This window comes from Vombatus ursinus, unplaced genomic scaffold (assembly GCF_900497805.2).
Source record: "Vombatus ursinus unplaced genomic scaffold, bare-nosed wombat genome assembly UNPS02010219.1, whole genome shotgun sequence".
NCBI classification, from domain to species: Eukaryota; Metazoa; Chordata; class Mammalia; order Diprotodontia; family Vombatidae; genus Vombatus; species Vombatus ursinus.
This window is the reverse complement of record NW_020949997.1, coordinates 7954621-7974757: the sequence shown is the minus strand read 5'-3', so window position 1 is coordinate 7974757 and position 20137 is coordinate 7954621. Positions and strand designations below refer to the sequence as shown.

Below are 20137 nucleotides of genomic sequence, written 5' to 3'. Positions count from 1 at the left end.
AGGAAGTTTTTCCTTCCACAAAGCCTAATTTTGCCTCTTGGTAACTTCCACCCATTGTTCCTCGTGCTGCCTTCTAGGGCCAGAGTAAGTGTGATCCCTTTTCCATATGGAATTGCTTCATGTACTTGAAAATTACTATCATGCCTCCCTTCCAATACTCTTCTTTTTCAGGCTAAAGATAGATTGGTGCGGGGAACATTTATTAAGCTCTTACTATGGGCTAGGCATGATTCTGAGGAATGGGAATACAAAATCTAGCAAAAGGAAAAAAACACTTCTAGGAGTTTACATTCTAATTGGGGTTTATTAAGTACTTACTACATATGTTTGTTCTTGGAGGCAGTAGGAAGCCACTGACACATTACCTGTGTGACCTTGGGCAAGTAAGTCACTCACCATCCCTCAGCCTCATTTTCATCATCCATAAAATGAAGAGGTTGGACTAGATGACCTCTGAGATTTCTTCCAGATTTAGACCAATGATTCTGATATTAAGATTCAGAAATCCTGCATTCAAGTCTCATTTCTGGCACTTCTCTGGGACCGTTTCCTCATCTGTAAAATGAGGCAGTTAGTTACACCATGTGATCTTAAGTTCCCTTTTTTCTCTAGTGTTCTGTCATTCTCTGACCATTCTCTGACCTGATCTTTACCTTGAGTTACAATCCCAAGCTTCCAACAGTCTATTGGGCATCTAACTTGGTGGAAGCTTGGTGACCATGCAGCCCAAACTGAAATAACCATCATCTCCCTGAGATCTTCCTTTCCCCCACCTTCAGTATGTCTGTAGGTGACATTCACTGATAGAGATTTTACCTTTAGGGCAAATGATGAAATCTAGAGAGTTCAGATCAAGCCATAGTATCAAAAATGTCCAAAGAGACACAGTTCTAGAGCATTCGATTTGGCCATTGGGAGTCTTGGGTTTACATACAAACCCCAACACTTGATAACTCTGAGCTTCAGTTTCCTCATGTCTAAACTACAGATAATAATACTAACACTATTTTGGTGAGGAGAGCATTTTGGATAATGTGAATTGCTACGTAAATTCAGGGATTTGCTATTATTGATTGACAACTGGGCAAGTCATTTGCCAAGTAGCCTAGGTATCAGGGTCAAACTGCTGATAACATTTAGCAGGAATTTGGAACTCACTCTGCCAAATGTCCTTGGCAAACCCCATGTTACAACCTTCTTTTCAACCCGTAAAAATTAGGCTAAAAGTACTTGAAACTTTTTATGCCTTGTAGCATTTTTGACAAGGTTAAAGAGCTAGCACAAGGTCGGAATTTACAGACTTGGAACTCTTTGGAAGAAAGGTGTTGTATAATTACAAAGTAGTGGTGGTGCTGTTCAAACTTCAGGATAGTAGATCCCAAGGTAGCATCAATAGTGGGGAGGGAGGAACTGAAACTCATTTCAGGGCCGTAGTTAGGAATACATTTTAATAGAAGAGAATCATGAGAATCATCATGTATGTTAGAGCAGGATGGACCTTGGAGATAGCATGATCTGGGAGAAGGGGCCCTGGAACAGCAGCCTGAAGACTTTGGTTTCATAGCTGACCCTGCCACTTACTAGTTGTGTGACCTTGGACAAATCTCAACCTCTCTGAGCCTCATTTATAAAATTCACCTGTTTATAAGATGGGAATAGCAGTTATACAAAATGGGGATAATAAAGTCTCACATTTTGTTATGAATAAAGTGCTTTGTAAATTATACAGTACTGTGGACTCAGAATGCCACGTGTGATTTTTTATTTTTATTTTTCAAGATTACCTAGAACAGGGGTAGGGAACCTGCAGCCTCGAGGGCACATGTGGCCTTCTAGGTCCTCAAGTGCAGTCCTTTGGCTGAATCCAGACTTCATGGAACAAATCCTCTTAATAAAAGGATTTGTTCTTTAAAACTTGAACTCAGACAAAAAACTGCTCCCGAGGACCTAGAAGGCCACGTGTGGCCTTGAGCCCACAGGTTCCCCACCCCTGACCTAGCACAACCTCCTCATGTGTGGAAACTGAAGCCCAGAGATGATGAAGATGACAATATTAATAATAATTCACATTTACATAGCACTTTAAGGTTTACAATGCACATTCCTCATAAGAACTTTATAAAGTAAATAGAGGAAGTATTGTTCTTCCCATTTTACAGATGAGGGCAGTAAAATCCAGAGGAGTGATACGACTTAGCCACAGTCACACAGTCCAGTAGGTGTCTATGTTGGGATTCACTAGCATAGCTCCTGACTTCCTTGTTCTCCTGTTTCCCATTGTTTCTTGCTAAAGGTCACAAGGCTAGTGGCATTAGAACCTAGTTCTGTGCTTCTTTGGGTATACTTTACATCTCTGAAATAATGATATATTTACTGATTTATAGAATATGATCTAAAGAAATCCTGGCCTAAACGCATGAGTTTTCATAGAATCATAGATCTTTAGAATTGGAAGGGACTTTACAGGATCTTTTTCTCTCACTTTGCAGATAGGGAAACTGAGGCAGAAAACAGAAACAGAGAGGGTGGCTTGCCCAAGGTCATGCAGCTAGTAAGTAGGGGAACCAAGACTCAAAACAAAGTCTTTCTTTTTCTGTAATCATTTTTCTCTTAGCTGAAAAGATTGTTCTTAGTTATTTTCACAGAATTTGTTGTTATTCAGTCATTTTAGTCATGTTCCTACTCTCTGCGATCCCATTTGGAGATTTTTTTTGGGCAAAGATACTGGAGTGGTTTGCCATTTCCTTCTCTGGCTCACTTTACAGATGAAGAAACTGAGGCAAACAGGATAAGTGACATGTCCAGGGTCACACAGCTAGTAAGTGTCTGGGGCCGGATTTGAACTCATGAAGAGGAGTTTTCCTGATTCTGGGCCCAGCACTCTATGCACTGTACCATCTAGCCACCCCGTTACTAGAACTAGAGACATTCAAACAAACTTGGATCTGCTAGCTTTAACCCACTATTTCAATGCTATTTTTGTAATGTACATGACTAAATTAAGATATATCATGGATTCCTTGGTTAGCACAAATTAGGTTTTTCTATATACTATGATGACATATAAAAGAATATTGCAAAATGGGCTTTGAAAAATTCATCAAGTTTTAGAGATAGGAACTCTTGTGCCCAAGCCATCTCTTCTCTTCTTGCCAAGGGGTAGAGGCCGACTGCCTGTGTGTGAAGGAGTTCTCTAGGATGTAGAATAATGAGGTGAGAATTAGGAAGCTAATACTATTCAAAAACTGAGACCTGGCAAGGAATCAGGATTGCATATCAGAAGAAATAGACTTGGACTAGTGACAGGACAATATGCTTCAGGCCAAAGGGGCAGTCTTATTATAGATCATGAAATTTTCTAGCATGGTCTGAGCTATCACTAACTCTCAGGAACAGTAAATCACAAAAACTCCAAAGACTTACTATCAGATCTGCTTGTTTACAATGCAAAGAAACTATTCTTCACAATCAGAGCTGTATGTAACTAGGCTAGGGCAGTGGGGGCCTTGTTCCTGGAACACTGGAATTTAGAGGGGAGACAAGTCACGATTCCAGTCTTTCAGATGGGTGTAGACACTGAATATGACACTTGATTAGCTAAAATGAGAAATAGTTTTCCCATCACCTGATCTTGACTTACTCACCAGAAGCCCTCATGGTGCTGGTCTCTCTTTCCCTGCCCCCACTAAATTGAGGGTACATTCCATGCCACTTAGCTTCCCTGGGTGCATTTTGTATAATCTGCCCCAGATGTAAAAATTGTGAATTTTCAGTCCCTTCTTTGTGCCCTCATAGGCCAAAGATGGGAATTTGAAAGCGACACCTTTAGGGTTCATTGAAGTACTAATATTGCCTTCTTTATAGTTTCTTTTTCTCTTTAAACATTACAAAATTGGACTAATGTGAAAATATGTTTAATATGATTATACATGTATAACCTATATCAGATGGCATGCCATCTTGGGGAGGGGGAGATGAAAGGGAGGGGAGAAAATTTAGAACCCCAAATCTTATAAAAGTGAATGTTGAAAACTAAAAATACATTAATTAATTTTTTAAAAATGCAAAATTAGACTATTAAACAAGCTACAGCAGCAGATGCACACAGAACACTGCAAATGTGTATTACTCTGGCTAAGGTTATATCACTACGAAGCCAATCATTCCTTCTAGCTAGAAGATTTTTTTTTTTAGGGCAGCCAAGTGGGGCAGTGGATAGAGTATGGGACTGGAGTCAGACTCATCTTCCTGAGTTCAAATCTGGCCTCAACATTTAGTAGCTGTGTAACCCTGGCCAAGTCACTTAACCCTGTTTGCCTCAGTTTCTTTATCTATAAAATGAACCAGAGAAGGATATGGTAAACCCCTCCAGTACCTTTGCCAAGAAAACACCTAATTGGGTCACAAAGAGTCTGACATGACTGAACAACAACTGGAGACTTTTTGTTAGTACCTATTTCATTTCACAATTCTCTACTCAATGAAGTTAGCATAGTAATATTTGTTTTACCCATTTAGCTTGAATTTTATTAACTAGGAAATGCCTTCTGACACTTGAAGCTTCTCCCCCAACCCACAAATATAAACTTATTATAAACATTTAATATCTTTTAGTCAGTCAGTCCATCAGCTAGCATTTATTAAGCACTTACTAAATGCCAGGAACTGTACTAAGCACTGAGGAAACAAACAAACAAAAAGATAAGAGCTCTGAAGGAGCTCACAGTCTAATAGGGAGACAATGTACAGACGACTATGTCTGCACGCGCTATATACTGGATAAAGTGGAGATCGACTCAGATGATAGGCACTCAGAATTAAGGAGGACAGAGAAAGGCTTCTAGAAGAAGGTGGGGTTTTAGCTGGGACTCAAAGGAAGCCAGGGGCAGAGATGAGGGAGAGAGAGAATTCCAGGCTTGGGAGATGGCCAAGGAAGATGTTTGGAGTCAGGCGATGGAGTGTTGAGTGGGAGGAAGGAAGGAGGTCATCACCACATCATAGAGTATACAGGAGGTTGTAAGGAGTAAGGTCCTAAATCTCCCTCCCCCCAGATGATGGCCACAAAATCATGGGAGTTTTGGAGTGGATGTTAGAGATCACATAGGCCACTATGGTGTTAGTGGAGCTGTCCATGGAGCTACTGTCAAATCAGCGTCCATGAGAAGTGTGGTACTAGGACTCCCTTGTCTAAGGCTCAGCCTTAGTTATCCTGAGGTGACTAGTGTTTCTGTGGTTTGTCAGACAACTTTTACTTGTCTACACATGTTGAAGGAAAACATTGTGGCCCTCTCCAAAATTGCAAATTGGACCAAGTTTTTTTGGGACCGTTCCACGCCCTCTTTACCCCTTCTCCATAGTGCCATTCTCTCCTTTCATGTAGAGACAAAAGGAAGGCAGGACTGGGAACTACATTCAGCAGTAAGTTCCCAACAAGCTGTCCTCTTGTTTGGTCATTTCAGTTATGTCTGTCCCTTTGTGACCCCATTTTGGGTTTTCATGGCAAAGATACTGGAGTAATTTGCCATTTCCTTCTTCAATGGATCCATTTTGTCAGGCAATCAGAGGTTAAATGACTTGCCCAGGGTCACATTGCTAGGAAGTATCTACGGCTGGATTTGAACTCAGGTCTTCCTAACCCTAGATCCAGTGCTCTATCTACAAAACCACCAGCTGCCTGCAAGCATTTAAATGCTACGTTCAAGGTGTGTGCTAAGCGCTGCGGGGGTGGGGTAATAAAGAGAAGCAAAAGGTATTCCCTTCCCTCAAGGAGCTCACAATTTAATGGGTGAGCAACATGCAAACACCTAGGTACAAACAAGATATAGACAGAATAAATTAGACATCATCTTGGAGAGGAGATACTTATACAGATATCCTTCTGTCTCTATTAAAAGAAGAAATGCATTAAAAATACAAAAAAAATACATTAAAAATACATTAAAAATCCAGAATGACAACCACCAAAACCTATAGCTTAAAAACCACAAAAGCATTCACATCCATTGATATGTCTTTTCTCTGGCCCATGCTTTTTGCATTTTTGCTTGCTTCCCGTTGATTTTGGGTTTCATCCTGTCATTTATACTCACAGACCGTCTGTGCAGTCCAATTGTGCCTAAAGCTGGAGCCAGATAGAAAAATCTAGAGAGATCTACATATAAGATATCCCATAAAAATCAACCCCAACCACACACATAACAGAGATGCAGAAGAAAAGCATCAACAGGAGGGAAAGAAAACAGTGACAAATAGAGCCTTGCAAAGAAAAGAATCTTCAGGGATGGGGGAAGGGGGAGAAGAAGTGGAGAGGCACACAGGGCCATCATGAGGCTGAACAGTACTGCGTCTCAAAGCACAAGCAGCTGGTAGTAGAGACAGGTAGTGAGCAGTGCATGTGAGAAGGTTCCCTTTGTGAACAGGACTGAGTTTCTCTGTCTCTTCCCTTGCCTTGAAGGGTGGTGATTTTACTGGACTGGCTGACCATGGCCGCATGCTTCTTAGCTGACCTTTCTAGGTCAAGGGAAGAGAGTATGTGCATGATCAGTGACCTCTGTATATGTATCTTACAGGAGACTCAGGAGACACAGGATTGAAGGGAACAGGGATTTTGGTGAGGGCCGTAGCTTCTGTGGTTGGAAGAATGGGGGAGAAGGAAGTAGAGGCAGCATACGTGCATATAATTGGACATGGAGTCAGGATGACTTCGATTTAAGTCCTGATTCAGACACTAAGTTGTATGATTTTGCCCAAGTGACTTAACATCACCCACCCTCATTTTCTTCATCTGCAAAATGGGGTTAATCATAGCATCTACTTCACAGGGTTGTTGTGTGGATCAAATGAAATCATACATGTAATGCAGTCTATAAACCTCAAAATATTATTTAATGATGAATTTTTGATGGTGGTTGTTTTGGTGGTGGTGGTTTACTGTTTGTTGAAAAAGAGGGAATTCTGATTGTTAAGATGCCAGATCCAGGCTTGGACTTGCTCTAGAATTAGCTCTTAAGTGCTGGAATTAATATGGATATTATTGTGAATATTTGTTTGGTTCTAATCTGTGCATGGCATTAGTGAAGACAGCTAAACCAGTGATGCTATTTCTAGATAGCAGAGAATGAACAAAGAACAGAACAACTAAAAATTTGGTTTTGGTGGTATAACAGAAATGTTAATTATAGTCATTTATGAAAATTGCTTACTATTCATGCTTGATTACCACATGCACTATTACGCCTATCCCTCATAACTAATAATTATGCTTATTATTAATATGTAGCATTAGTTTTGTTGTAAGCTTTATTTGGCTTTTCACAAGATAGTAGATTTAGAGCTAGAAGGGACCTTAGACATCATTTAGTTCACCACATTTTTTACAGATAGAGAAACTGAGGCCCAGCAAGGTGAAGTGACAGAGTCAAAATTTGAATGTAGGACCTCTGACTCAGAATTCAGTGCTCTGTCAACAGCTCCTTTGTTAATATTATACCACCATCTATTTCTAACTTGAAAATGTTAGGAAGAAACCATTTGTCAAATATTTGGATAAAATATTTGGTTTAGAAATTTAGTATCTAATTTATACTTGCATATTCAAGAATTCATCTTTAAGGGGCAGCTAGGTGGCACAGTGGATAGAGCACTGATCCTAAAGTCAGAAGGACCTGAGTTCAAATTTGGCCTCAGATCAAACACTTGACACTTACTAGCTGTGTGACCCTGGGCAAGTCACTTAACCCCAATTGCCTTAAAAAAAAAAAAAAGAATTCGTCTTTTGCTAGCCCAGTGGTACAGAAATGAAAGATCCTGGATTTGGTGACAGAAAACTGGAGTGAGTTCAAATCTTAGCACTCTGCTACTTAATATCTTTGTGATATTGGACAAAGTTATTTACTACCTTTGATTGTGAGTTTCCTCATCTGTGAAATGACAAAAGTTGTCCTGGATCAGAGGTTCTCAATGGTCTAAGAACCATTGGGGGTTCCCACCACCTTTTCAGGGGTTCCATGAGGTCAAAATTATTCTCATAATGATACTAAGATATTTTAATTTTAGATACAGTGAATGTTGCTGTTGTTCAGTCATGTCTGGCTCTTCATGACCCCATTTTGGAGTTGTCTTGATAGAGATAATGCAGTGGTTGGCCATTTCCTTCTCTAGCTCATTTTACAGATGAGAAAAACTGAGGCAAACAGGGTTAAGTGACTTGCCCAGGGTCACACAGCTAGGAAGTATCTGAGGCCGCATTTGAACTCAGGAAAATGAGTGTTCCTGACTCCAGGCCTGGTGCTCTATGCATTATGGCACCACCTAGTTGCCCCATTAGCTGACAGTAAATATCAATAGAAAAACAAAAGCTCTTTGGGGGGTCCTCAATAATTTTTAAGAATAAAAGGGATCAGATACCAAAAAGTTTGAGGACTGTTGATCTAGATGATCTCTAAGACTCCTTCCAGCCTCTAAATTAATGATCCTATAACTACTCCACATAAAGCCTCCATCTCAACAAATAACCAGAGAGGCAAGGATGGAAATGTCCATTTTATGACATAGGATGACTATGTCTCCAAAAGAATGAAGTATTAGGACACGTGAATTAAGCAACAAGACAGGGTGATAGATTGAATGCTACACTTGCAATGAAAAACACCTGAGTTAGAATCCTCTTTCAGACACTTATTAGTTATGACCTTGGACAAGTCACTTAACCTCTATAAGGCTCAATTTCCTGAGAATGAGGGTAACAATAGCAACTACCTCCTAGGGTGGGTGTGAGGATCCAATGCGATAATATTTGAAAAGGACTTTGCAAATCCTAAATTATTTTATAAGTGTAAAAAGATTGTACCCTTGTCCCAAACTTTCAAGTTATTTTCTAGGGATCTGTACCTGAGAAAGAGAAATCACAGCTAGCTAAGACAAAGTAGCCACAGAGCTATCTATATCTGGTGCTTTTTCTGTATGCCTGAGGAAATCAACCCAAAATAGGTAGAGATGGAGGGTGTGCCACGCCAGGCTGAGAAATTCACTTGAGGACATAACCGAAGCACCCTTTACATCTTGCACCTTCCTATTTTAATGGATTATTCTTGCTAAATAGATATAAAGATCAGTTGTTGCTAAAATGATTAATATAAAAATGTTTTACACGATTACACATCTATAACCTATATCAGATCTCAGGGAAGGGGGGAGAAAAGGGAGGGAGGGATAGAATTTGGAACTTAAAACTTTAAAGAAGAATGTTAAAATTGTTTTTACATATAATTGGGGGGGGGAAATAAAACATTATTAAAGTTAAAAAAAATCAGTTGTTGCTGTGCTATTGGAGAACTACTGTGCCCTCCTGACAGTACTGCCAGCAAAGCCCTAGTTGACCTACCCAAGACAGGGCACTAGATAATCTCCCAAGGTTCTTCCTATTCTTCTTCTGCCCTTTATATTTTGTCAATGCACTGCATTTTCATTGGGTATGTATCCTAACACAATTGTCTCATATCTTTAGGCCCCTGGGCCATCAGCTGCTAACATATTAATTGACTAAACTCAAAGGACAACTTTTCTTTGAAATTATTATTATTATCCAGTTGTTTTTCAGTCATATCTGACTGTTCATGACCCCGTTTGGGTTTTCTTGGCAAAGACATTGGTGTGATCTGCCATTTCCTTCTCCAGCTCATTTTACAGATGAGGAAACTGAGGCAAACAGGCTTAAGAGACTTGTCCAGAGTCACACAGCATCTGAGGCCGGATTTGAACTCAGATCTTCCTGACTCGGTCCACTACTCTATCCACTGCCCCAGCATTGGTGTCATTGCTATTTCTTTGAAATATTGAACTCAAATGAAGCTGAATCACAAACTGAGGTTCACCTCCCAGATGACAGAAAATGACTGTATTGATGATTAAAATAATACATAAATGGAGCCCCAGTTATCTTAGAATCTGGTAAGATATGTTTTAATTTTGAGCCAGCACATATATTACACTAATTATAGTACTTGGTTGATTCTTTTATCTCTCTGTATGGGTATACCCTTTAATGATATAGCTCACAATTCACCCAAATCTTATTATGTGTAGCTCTCATTCATGTCCTCCCATAGATCTCTCTCTCTCTGTCTCTCTCTCTTTGTGTATGTGTATGTGTGTGTCTGTTTGTGTCGTCTATTTAATGTGGTGTGGTCCTTCTCTAGATTGCTTGACATTGCATGAATAGCAATGGGGAATATGCTCTGTCCATCGGTTATTCCTTGCTAGTGCTACATGAACAGCCCATATATTTTTCCAGGCATCTCTCTTTCTGTTGACATCGTAAAATGCCTTATAAATCCCTTATAATCTCTTTAAAATAGGGTCTAAAATTGGAAGCAGTGCATAGAGTACATGATTTGCAATTAATTTGGAAGAAGACCAGTTGGCTATGATGATAGCAATAAGAGAAATGTTTTGAATTATGATACCTCTCTGTATTTTTACACATCTAAGACGGAACTGCCAATTTCAAAGTTGCTATAGGCAGGGTTTAATTCACATCATACTTACTGTTTCTACATCTGTCATAAAGGGTAGTGATAACTTCCCTTCCTTACAAGGTTGTTATGAAGATAACATGAGTTATTATAGCCACAGACTCTGAGAAATAAAAGGGACCTTGGAGTTAATATGGTCCAATCTCTTATCAATGCAAAAATCATTTCTTCAGAGTATCTGGCATGTGGATCATAAAATCTTGGCTTGAATTCTGCTGAGAAGGGCCTTGAAGAAAGCCACATTTTAAGGGTACATTAAAAAATAGAATACAGAAGAGGGTGACCAGAATTGGGGTCTCCAAAGATGATCAGTTGACCAAGTGTATAGGGATGTTTATCTTAGAGAAGACTAAGGGTGGGGATGAGGTATACTATAGCTATCTTCAAGTACCTGTTCACAAACAAGATAGCCTAAATGTCCTCAGAAGTCCCTACCAACATTAAAATCCTAAGAGTCAATGAGGCAGTAGCTTATGAGATCTGGGGCACAGACTGGAGGGATTGTTAACCATGATCCTTAAGAAGGAAGAGATGAAGAGGTCCCAGTATGTGGAATAAAGAACACTTCATGCCCGGCTGCCTCTCAGTACAGTAGGAGACAATGGCATCTGCCAAAAGGAAGGGGGTCAGGGATGACCATGGAGGCGTGAAGAAAGTGGAAAGGGTTTAGAACAGTTAGGCAACATGAAAGTATGGTAGGGCCATATCACCAGGGTGCCATCAATGTCATTGTCAATTATATCAAAGTCCTCAACACATATTATATTACTTTTCCTAAAACATTAGGAACATTACTAGGTTTTACTGGTCAAATCCCATAATAGCAAAAATAATTATAATCTGATTCTACGTATAAAACACTTTCCAAACTCTAACCTGGCAATTTTAAGCAGAATTCAATACTATGGAATTCTAGGACAGATAAAATATTGAAACAGTCTCTTAGGAGTTGGCTGTCATGAGATTTGATCTGTAGCAAAAATGTACCATATCTTTGATTAAGGGTATAGACATCTTCACAGTCCCTTTGTGGAGTTTTCCGCTCTGCGATTTGATTTGCCTATTTCAGTAAAATAGAATTGTTACTAATTTCAAGGGACAGTTTAGTTCAAGAATAGGATTTCCACCTGTCTCTCAAATGACTAGAAGGTCTTAATTTGGAAACATCTGTTCTACATCTGTGCTGCATACTTTTGCAGAACTTGGGATATCAGATTGTGATGTAAGTAGGAATATGTCTCTATAGGTATGTAGGGAAAGGGAATCGTGTACTTAAAAAACTATATTACTAGCTGGTTTATATTTAGTCACTTTTGTGAGTGTTGGATGAAAATTTTGTATTGTCATTAGTGTGTTTTTGTCAGTTGTGAGTTTTAAAAAATATTCATCAATGATATCTTTTGTATGTTATTTTATTTTTTAAAAGATCCTTGTAGAAATAAATAATCATAGATTGTGAGTTTCTTGAGGGCAGGGCCTGTCTTTTGTCTCTTTTTGTATCCCTAGTGCTTAGCACAGTACCTGACACGTGTTGTTGTTCAGTTGTTTCAGTCATGTCCAACTTCTTGTGACCCCATTTGATGTTTCCTTGGCAGAGATACTGAAGTAGTTGGCCATTTCCTTCTCCAGCTCATTTTACAGATGAAGAAACTGAGGTAAATAGGGTTAAGTGACTTGCCCAGGGTCACACAGTTGGAAAGTGTCTGAGGGCAGATTTGAACTCAGGAAGATGAATCTTCCTGACTTCAGGCCTGACACTTTATCCACTGTGCCACCTAGCTGCCATATGTGTGTATACACACACACACACATACATATATACATACACATACATACACATGTATATACACGTGTGTGTGTGTGTGTAAGCTAATCCATTGACTCCAGACTTTAGACTTAGTAGAGGTCCCACTGTGCTCTCTTCCCCATCTTTGTATTTAATGAACTCAGTGATTTCATTTACTCTAGTTCAGGACCATATGTGTAGCATGTGCCTCTTCACAGTACCTTTGAGAAACGTGTTAACTATCAAAAAGAAACAGATTGTAGACTTTTCCGTGGCCTCTTTAAGCCCACAAACAAACAGTTCAGTTTCACAAATGTGAACTAAGTGCCTGTTTTGTGAAAGGTGCTGATCCCCAAATACTGACTACTTTGCTCAAATGATGCAAATTGATGAAGCAGAAACTGTGCCAGTCATGGCATCTGAGATGCTCAAATTAAAGGGAACTTTACATATGGGGGAGAGAAAATTTGCCTTAGCATCTTCTTACTTTAAAAAGGCTGATACACACATATACATACATACATACGTACACACACACACACACACACACACAGATTTAAATCACTTATCTTACTACAGGAATAGGCCACGTCCTGGTCCTTCCAGTGGCCCCACCATACCAGAGATAGGGAAGTTAACTGAGAAACTCTCTTTCATAAAGAGATTCAGTTCAATTTAGTAAGTATTGATTTAGTACTTATTAAGTATAGCACTCTGCTAGGGGCAAGATATAAAGGTTAGAGAAGATATAGTCCCTTCTCTAAAGGAGCTTATGGTCTATTGGGAATATGATATAGACATAGATAACTAGAAAATACAACACACACAATAAGTACTTTTTGCATTAGTTTAGTGCTACAAAGAGCACACAAAATACTTTTGCACAAGGGGAGGGAAAGGCTAAGCTTTTGCATAATGCCTATTATATGCCAGGCACCATACTGGGTGCTTTGTACAAATATTATCTCATATGATCCTCACAACAACCCTTAGAGGTAGATACTGTTATTATCTCCATTTTATAGTTGAAGAAACTGAGGGAGACAGAGTTTAAGTGACTTGCCCAGGGTCACACAGCTAGTAAGTTTTTGAGGGTGGATTTGAACTCTGGCTTTCCTGACTCCAGGCCCGGCACTCTATCTACTGTACCACTAGCTACCTCTACATAAAACGTTTTGAATCAACTGTTAAAGGATATAAGATATTCTATTAACAGATGATGTCTGAAGAGAATAGAACAACTTTGGTTTAATAAAAATGGTTAAAATATATGTATGAAGATATATAGCTTTCAAATGGAATTGGAACAGTTTGGGGTGAGAAGAACATGTTGTATAAATATATCATCTAGTGAACAATGAAGGGTGATGGCCTTTGTATATATGAAAAATTTGGTAGCTTGAAGAAAGCAGAGAATTAACTTTTTCACTAAAAACCAGATAAAACTGAGAGAAACAGTTTCAAGAACCCAAAATAGGTTAGAGGACCATGTTGTGAACTTGGAGGCACAGAATGTCATGGTCCTTTGGCTCCTTTGCATGTACTTCTATGGCTAAATAAGATAAAACTAAAAGATAAAAATAATTCATAAAAAACATTTGAAGAATGAGCTATAATTTAAAAAGAATTATTGATGTCATAGGGGTCACTTGGGAAATTGTTACCTTTCAAGTAAAAGGTGAGTTACTGAGAGCTAGGAGGCTTTAATTTAAACCGCTGGAAGAGTTGGTGGAAATAGGAGGCTGAGCCTGAAGAGGGGAGCACTTGGCAAGTGAAGACTGAAGACCCTTCAGGGAGCTGGGAAAAGTTTGTTGGAATGGTTAAAGAGACCAGTGTCGAGCTCAGCTATGTGATGCTACGTGATTCCTGCTGGGCTGAATGAAAACTGCAGTTTTAGCTGTTGTCCTTCAGGGCTACCTGATACCTGAGAGAAATGAAACTTCTCCAAAGTACATAGTGCCCTTTTATGCCCCTTCTGGGTCAAGAGGAAAAAGCTGAAAGGGAAAAGATAAGTACTTTACCTGTTGTATAGGAAAAGCTGACTAGACTGCCTTGTGTCCAGAGAATCAACCTGAGCTGGTGAGTGTGTGTGGGGTGGGGGGATGAAAAGAGGAGAGAGAGAGAGATCTGTTCTTATTGGAATACAACATCTGGGTGTCTGGGTTGGTCTGTATAGCCCAGAGAGAGCCAGCCAGAAGAACCTGGAAGTGCTTTGGCTTAAAGGGAACTGATATTCATATTTTCTAAATGTCCTTTTTGGAATGGTAAGTTGAAAGAGCTTGTACATGCATTCACATGTAGAAGACAGGAGGATTTGTCCAACTAGAGAACAATGAGGACCTCCAGATAAACAAGTGGCAAAGAAACCATTTCACGTGCCGCAGATATTTCTCAGTGGGCTAATGACTTCAAATCCTGTAGTCCAAAATTATGAATTATTCCCAACACATGAATTTTCCTCCCTCGTGTACTTCCCTGCTAGGGTTCTGTATGTGTGTGCCCCATTCTTTTCTATATATTCTAACTGCACAGATGGGGGAATGTGACCTAGATTATATGTGGATTGTGATATATTTTATTATTTATGCATTTGATTTACTATATGTGTATTAACATATCTAGGACATTATTCCTTTTGTCTTATTACTGAGTAAATGATTATATTTGAGATCTAAAAGTGTCATTATTATGAGTGGAGTGTGTGTGTGTGTGTATGTGTGTATGTGTGTGTTTCAATGTAGCACTTGGTGCTTGGGTTTTTGATACTCACTGTAACCTGGCATGGTGTGTTAAATTTTTAGTAATTGTGTAAATAGAAATGTATCGATGGGGGCTCAAGAGCTATAGTGGTTAATAGGAGGGAGTTTATTTCCCTTCAGCCCAGTTATCTCTAGTATCTTGAGAGACCTGGGTTGTAACCATGTGATGGTGGTCTATCTTTGGGAACCTGGAACTCCTAGTATGAGAGCAAGTTGAAATGAAAATGAGTAGGTGCTTACATGCTGTGTGTGTGTGTGTGTGTGTGTGTGTGTGTGTTTGTGTGTGAGAGAAAGTATTGGGTTACATCATAGGAGTGGTCACACCACATACCTGTGAATTAGAGATGAATTAGAGAATTGTATTATTAAGTTAAATGCATTAATTAAATTGAATTCAATGCATCAGAGAATTGAAAAACAAAGTGTCTTGTAAAGTCCAAGGAAGAAGGTCACTACCTACTGGGGAGACCAGGGAAGACTTTTGGAAGAAGCAGTATTTTCTTGGAACTTGAAAGAATGAGTGAGAATTCAGCTGGTGAATATGGGGAGAAAGGGCACTCTAGGTACAGAAGAGAGTCTGAGAGGAGGAGGAGCAGAAAGTATGGAGGGAGTGTCCAGGAGGCAGAATGTAGACCAGTTTGGTTACTATACAGAGTGCATATAGACTAGTAATATTAATTGACTGAAAAGGTAGAGTGTCCCAAGAATGAGGAGGGTCTTTAATGGCAGGCAATGGGGAGCCACTGAGAATTCTTGAACAGAGAAGTGACACGACTAGATCTGTGTGTGAGAAAAATGATTCTGACAACAGTAAGAAGAGTAGATTGGAGAGGACTAAAGGTAAGATGACCTACAAAGAAGCTATTGCAGTAATCTAAGGGGGATTGTATTGAGGGCTTGTACTAGGGCAGTAATAGTAGGAGTAGAAAAGAAGAGATGGATGCAAGAGATATTGTAGAAATTAATAATTGATTAGATAGAAAATATGAGGGAGAGAAAAACAATATGAAGGATGGAGGCCAAAATAAACCCAAGTTTGCAAACGTGGCAAAGCAGGTAAGTGGTAGCTTTGCAGACAGAAATAGTGAAGTCAGAAGCAATAATATATTGGGGGGAAGATAATGATTTTTAGACATGTCACGTTCAAGGTCTCAATAGAGCATTCAGATGGTGTCCTGTAATATTAATAATAGTAATATCTGACATTTCTACAATGCTTTAAGGTTTATGAAGTCCTTTACCAATATTATCTCCTTTTATCCTCACAACAACCATAGGAGGTATGTGCTATTATTATCTTCACTTTACAGATGAGAAAACTGAGGCAGAAAGAGATTGAATGATTTGTCCAGGGTCACATATCTGTAGACATCTGAAGATGGGGGGCAATAGTCAAGAAGAGAAAATAGGGCTAAAAATAAAGAACTGAAGTAATCTGCATGAAAATAGTCATTTAAGTCATTGGATAAATGAGATTGCCAAGGGAGAGAGTTTAGAGAGAATAAAAGGGCCAAGGACATCCCTTTGGGGAACACCCACTACTTCCTCTCATGAACTCGCTACTTAAACTAAACTGGACAACATGTTCCCAAAACATGCTTTTTCCTTCTACCCCCCCCTTTTTTAAAAATTCCAAATAAGGACTTTATTCCTTATTTGAAGAAAACTAAATAGTCAACTCACTCTCATGAGCAGCTTACATGAAATGAGAATATTGTATATCTGTTTTACAACTTTTGTCTGAAAGGTTGCATCTCATGTTTTCTGATAGAGAATGCTCTGATCTTCTGGATTAAGAAGCAGACATATAAAGTGTTGTAGCCCCTTCTCCAAAGTGAGTCAACAGTGGAGCTGCCAATGTAAGCTCCGTATCCTGAGTCCTTGTCCGTTATTCCGTTCATTCATCATAAACTGCTGGTCTCTACCATCAGCCACAATGTAATTTCCCTTTTTGCTTTTTACCCTTTAGAGTTCCCCCATCATATGGCCCACACACTATGGAGCATTACCAAATCAGATTGTCAGAGCACACATTTTCGTCAGTGAGTGTATGATTCACCCCCTAGAAACAATGAATCAGCCAAAATTCAAACTCGAAAATGCCTCTTGTTTTCTAGATATGTTAATGTAGATCAAATGAATCCCTTTTTTTTCCATTTTCTTTTCTAATGGAAAATTTCTTAAGTTGTATAAGAACAGTGGAATGATGCTATATGTTATTCAAAAGAAACTCTGAATACCTATTGCATTTTCAGATTAGGAACATGAATGGAGATTAAGATTGACTTCCTATAAAATATCATTGAACATTTTTTGAAAATAAGAATGCTTTTCTTTCATTCAATTTCTTGTGGTTTAATTGATGAGAAATCATATAGCCTGTGAATTCTCTGATTTTTTTTTGTTTTATCAAATTGTACAGTAAAAAATTAATGGTAAATTGGTAAAAAAAAAAGTAGAATCTCATTTTTATGATTGTACAAATATATGTATATACTTATAGGTAACTAGACATAATATATACATTTTTTAACTTAGTTCCAGTCTCTGTGTCTATAGTAAATCCTATTTCTTCTTTTCTTCCTATCCTTTCTTGTCAACTTTGATAGTTTTAACAAACAGAATGTTAGGGTCAACATGTCAGAAATGGTATTTAAAATACATTTGAGAGAATAGTTTTGAGATTATTTGAATTATCAAGCTGGCAAATTATTTTAATTAACAAGGTTTTAATTGACTTAGATATTACTAAACACTTTTAGAATAAACTCAAATTTTGCAAGGGCAGAAGAGAAAAATTTTGTACCCTCCATTTCCCAGAAATGCCTTGGAAGGGGCCGGTTTCATAAACAAACTTGCTGCTTAGAAGTTTTTATGCTTCAAAGTTAAAATAAGAGTATACTGATATTCACAAGTGGGTTTTTCAGTGTTATTTTTTCCCCTACTCTTAAATTCCTCTCACTTTTCTCTCCCCTCCCCCCTCCCTTCTAGGTAATCCTTATACTTCCTTCACATGGAGGGTGTGAAGAATTTACAGTTGGGTCTTTGCAAAGCAGGCTTGTGACACTTGCCACCCAGGGTGTCAGTAAAGGCGAGTTACCCTTCCTGGAAGAACTTTGAATGAGATGCAAAGAGACCCTGGGAACTTGACCAGTCAAACTTAGAAGTATGAAGAGAATGTAGTGGGAGGAAGTGGAGGCCGTGAGTCAGCATGAGTCATTCTGTTCCAATGAGAATGAAGGCTGACTGAGAGGTGTGTATATCTTTTTTTGGTTTGGGTTTTGGGTTTTTTTTTCTTCGTCTTAATCTTTGGAACATCATTGGTGAATGGAGGAAAAAAATAAGTGATTTTGCCTATATGCTTGGTGCTTTTCAGGTATTAAGTTCTCACTTCAATGAAACTTTGCATGAATACATAAATGTGACTTTTATCCCCCTAGGCATCCTGTTCTCAAGGAGGTGGAGCAACCAACTTCTCCTTGGTGAGTATGTCTCTAGCATTTTAATGATTTCTGCAGTTTGCCCGAGTGTCTGAGCTGGGTTAGAGCTGCTGCTGCACCCTGGGCAGGCTTAAAAGCTTTGATATTTTAGGAGAACGTCAACTCCTTTTCCCCACTGTTAATATAGTCAGACTATTTGTCAAACTAGCTATTGGGGGAATTTCTCAAGGAATCAATGGACAGAATTTAGGCATTGATGATCTGTCATGGTGGGTTTGGTTAATTCACTATCCCTTTCCTTGGAATTAAACTGACTAAGGACCTTTCGCTTGGAAAGTTAAAGATTCATAACAGGCGGTTTGAATTTACCTAGCAACAGAATATCCAAGCTGGCTTTATTTTGGTTTTATGGAGCACTTAGGGAAGGAAGTTCAACTCTGGACAATTTCTGTTCTTTGCTGAGCACAAAATGGAAATGAATGATCAGAAAGTTTCCTTCAGTTTCTTTAGTTCAACCATGTGAATGTTTGCCTTTACGGTCTTTACATTTTTCTAGTCATGGTACAATCAGAGGAGAAGAATCTGGAGGAGGGAGGAGAGAAGGGAACCATGGCTGTGCAATTAAGAAAAGTCATACAATTTAATCAACCTGAAATTAAGAGTTTTTTACATGGATTTCTCCTGAGGTTGCTGTTTCTTAGGTTGTAACTATACTGATCAATCGACATCTTTAAAGTACAACACAGGAAATTTTTTTTTCAGAGCTCTAGTTACTGTAAGTGAAACGGTTAAATGTCACTACGTATCATATGATAAACATTTTGGGAAATTTGCTTTTGTTTAAAAAAAACACAGCAAGTAGGGCAAGATGGGTAAAATGCTACAGTAGTTTTTTTTTTCAGTAGAATCATTCGAGTGTGTGGGCTCTCTGGGTTAAAAATGAGTCAGCACTTTAGTTTTCATCTGATTGCTTCAGGAGAGATTAAATCTGCCCCCCGAGAAAAGAGCATGATGGTTGAAGGAAGGTACTATAAGGAGTATGGGACTATTCCAGTGATCTCCATTTCTAATGAACTCCATGCGGCTGGACCACTAGGCATTCTTGGCAGTTCATGCTTTGATCAGATGAGTAGCTTGGTACTGGGGACTAAGAATGTTTCACATTATTGGGGTAGCTTTGTGGTCTTCATCAAACATGGTTTGTTTCTGCAGTCTTTCCTTCTATATAGGTATGGATAGTGGTTGTTTTCAGCTTCCATTGTAGGGGAGAATGGCTTCAAAAAGAGGGGAATTGAGTTTTTTTCAAACCATTATTCTGACCTTAACAGGCAGTAGGTTCCCAAAAAGAACTGCCCTTTGGCCGAAGTCAAGCTGGGCCTCTAGTTATTCTGCCACTCATATCAAGGATGCAGACTATGACCTCAAAGAGGTATTGACTTCTAGCATTTAAACTTGGAAGCAGGCAGGTTCAAACTTGCTTGTCTTACATAGCCCCTCTGGGCTTAGAACCTGGTTGCCAGAGTTGGTTTTATGTCACTGAGTAGTGGAATAATCTTTGGACCTTAGTTTTCTCATATGTGAAATGGGGATGATAGTACATGATCCACTAATGATCTCTTA

The 20137-nt window shown here is 38.9% G+C and overlaps 1 long non-coding RNA gene across 6 annotated transcripts in view; it reads left to right on the top strand.

Moving 5' to 3' along the window:
- The window catches only part of LOC114037096, an 813500-nt gene that overhangs the window by 295614 nt on the left and 497749 nt on the right, over positions 1 to 20137 (top strand). For all 6 annotated transcript variants that reach the window (XR_003568412.1, XR_003568414.1, XR_003568416.1 and 3 more), the window contains 2 exons: positions 18069 to 18330; positions 18518 to 18559. This is a non-coding gene — a long non-coding RNA (uncharacterized LOC114037096). The remainder of the gene's footprint in view (positions 1 to 18068; positions 18331 to 18517; positions 18560 to 20137) is intronic.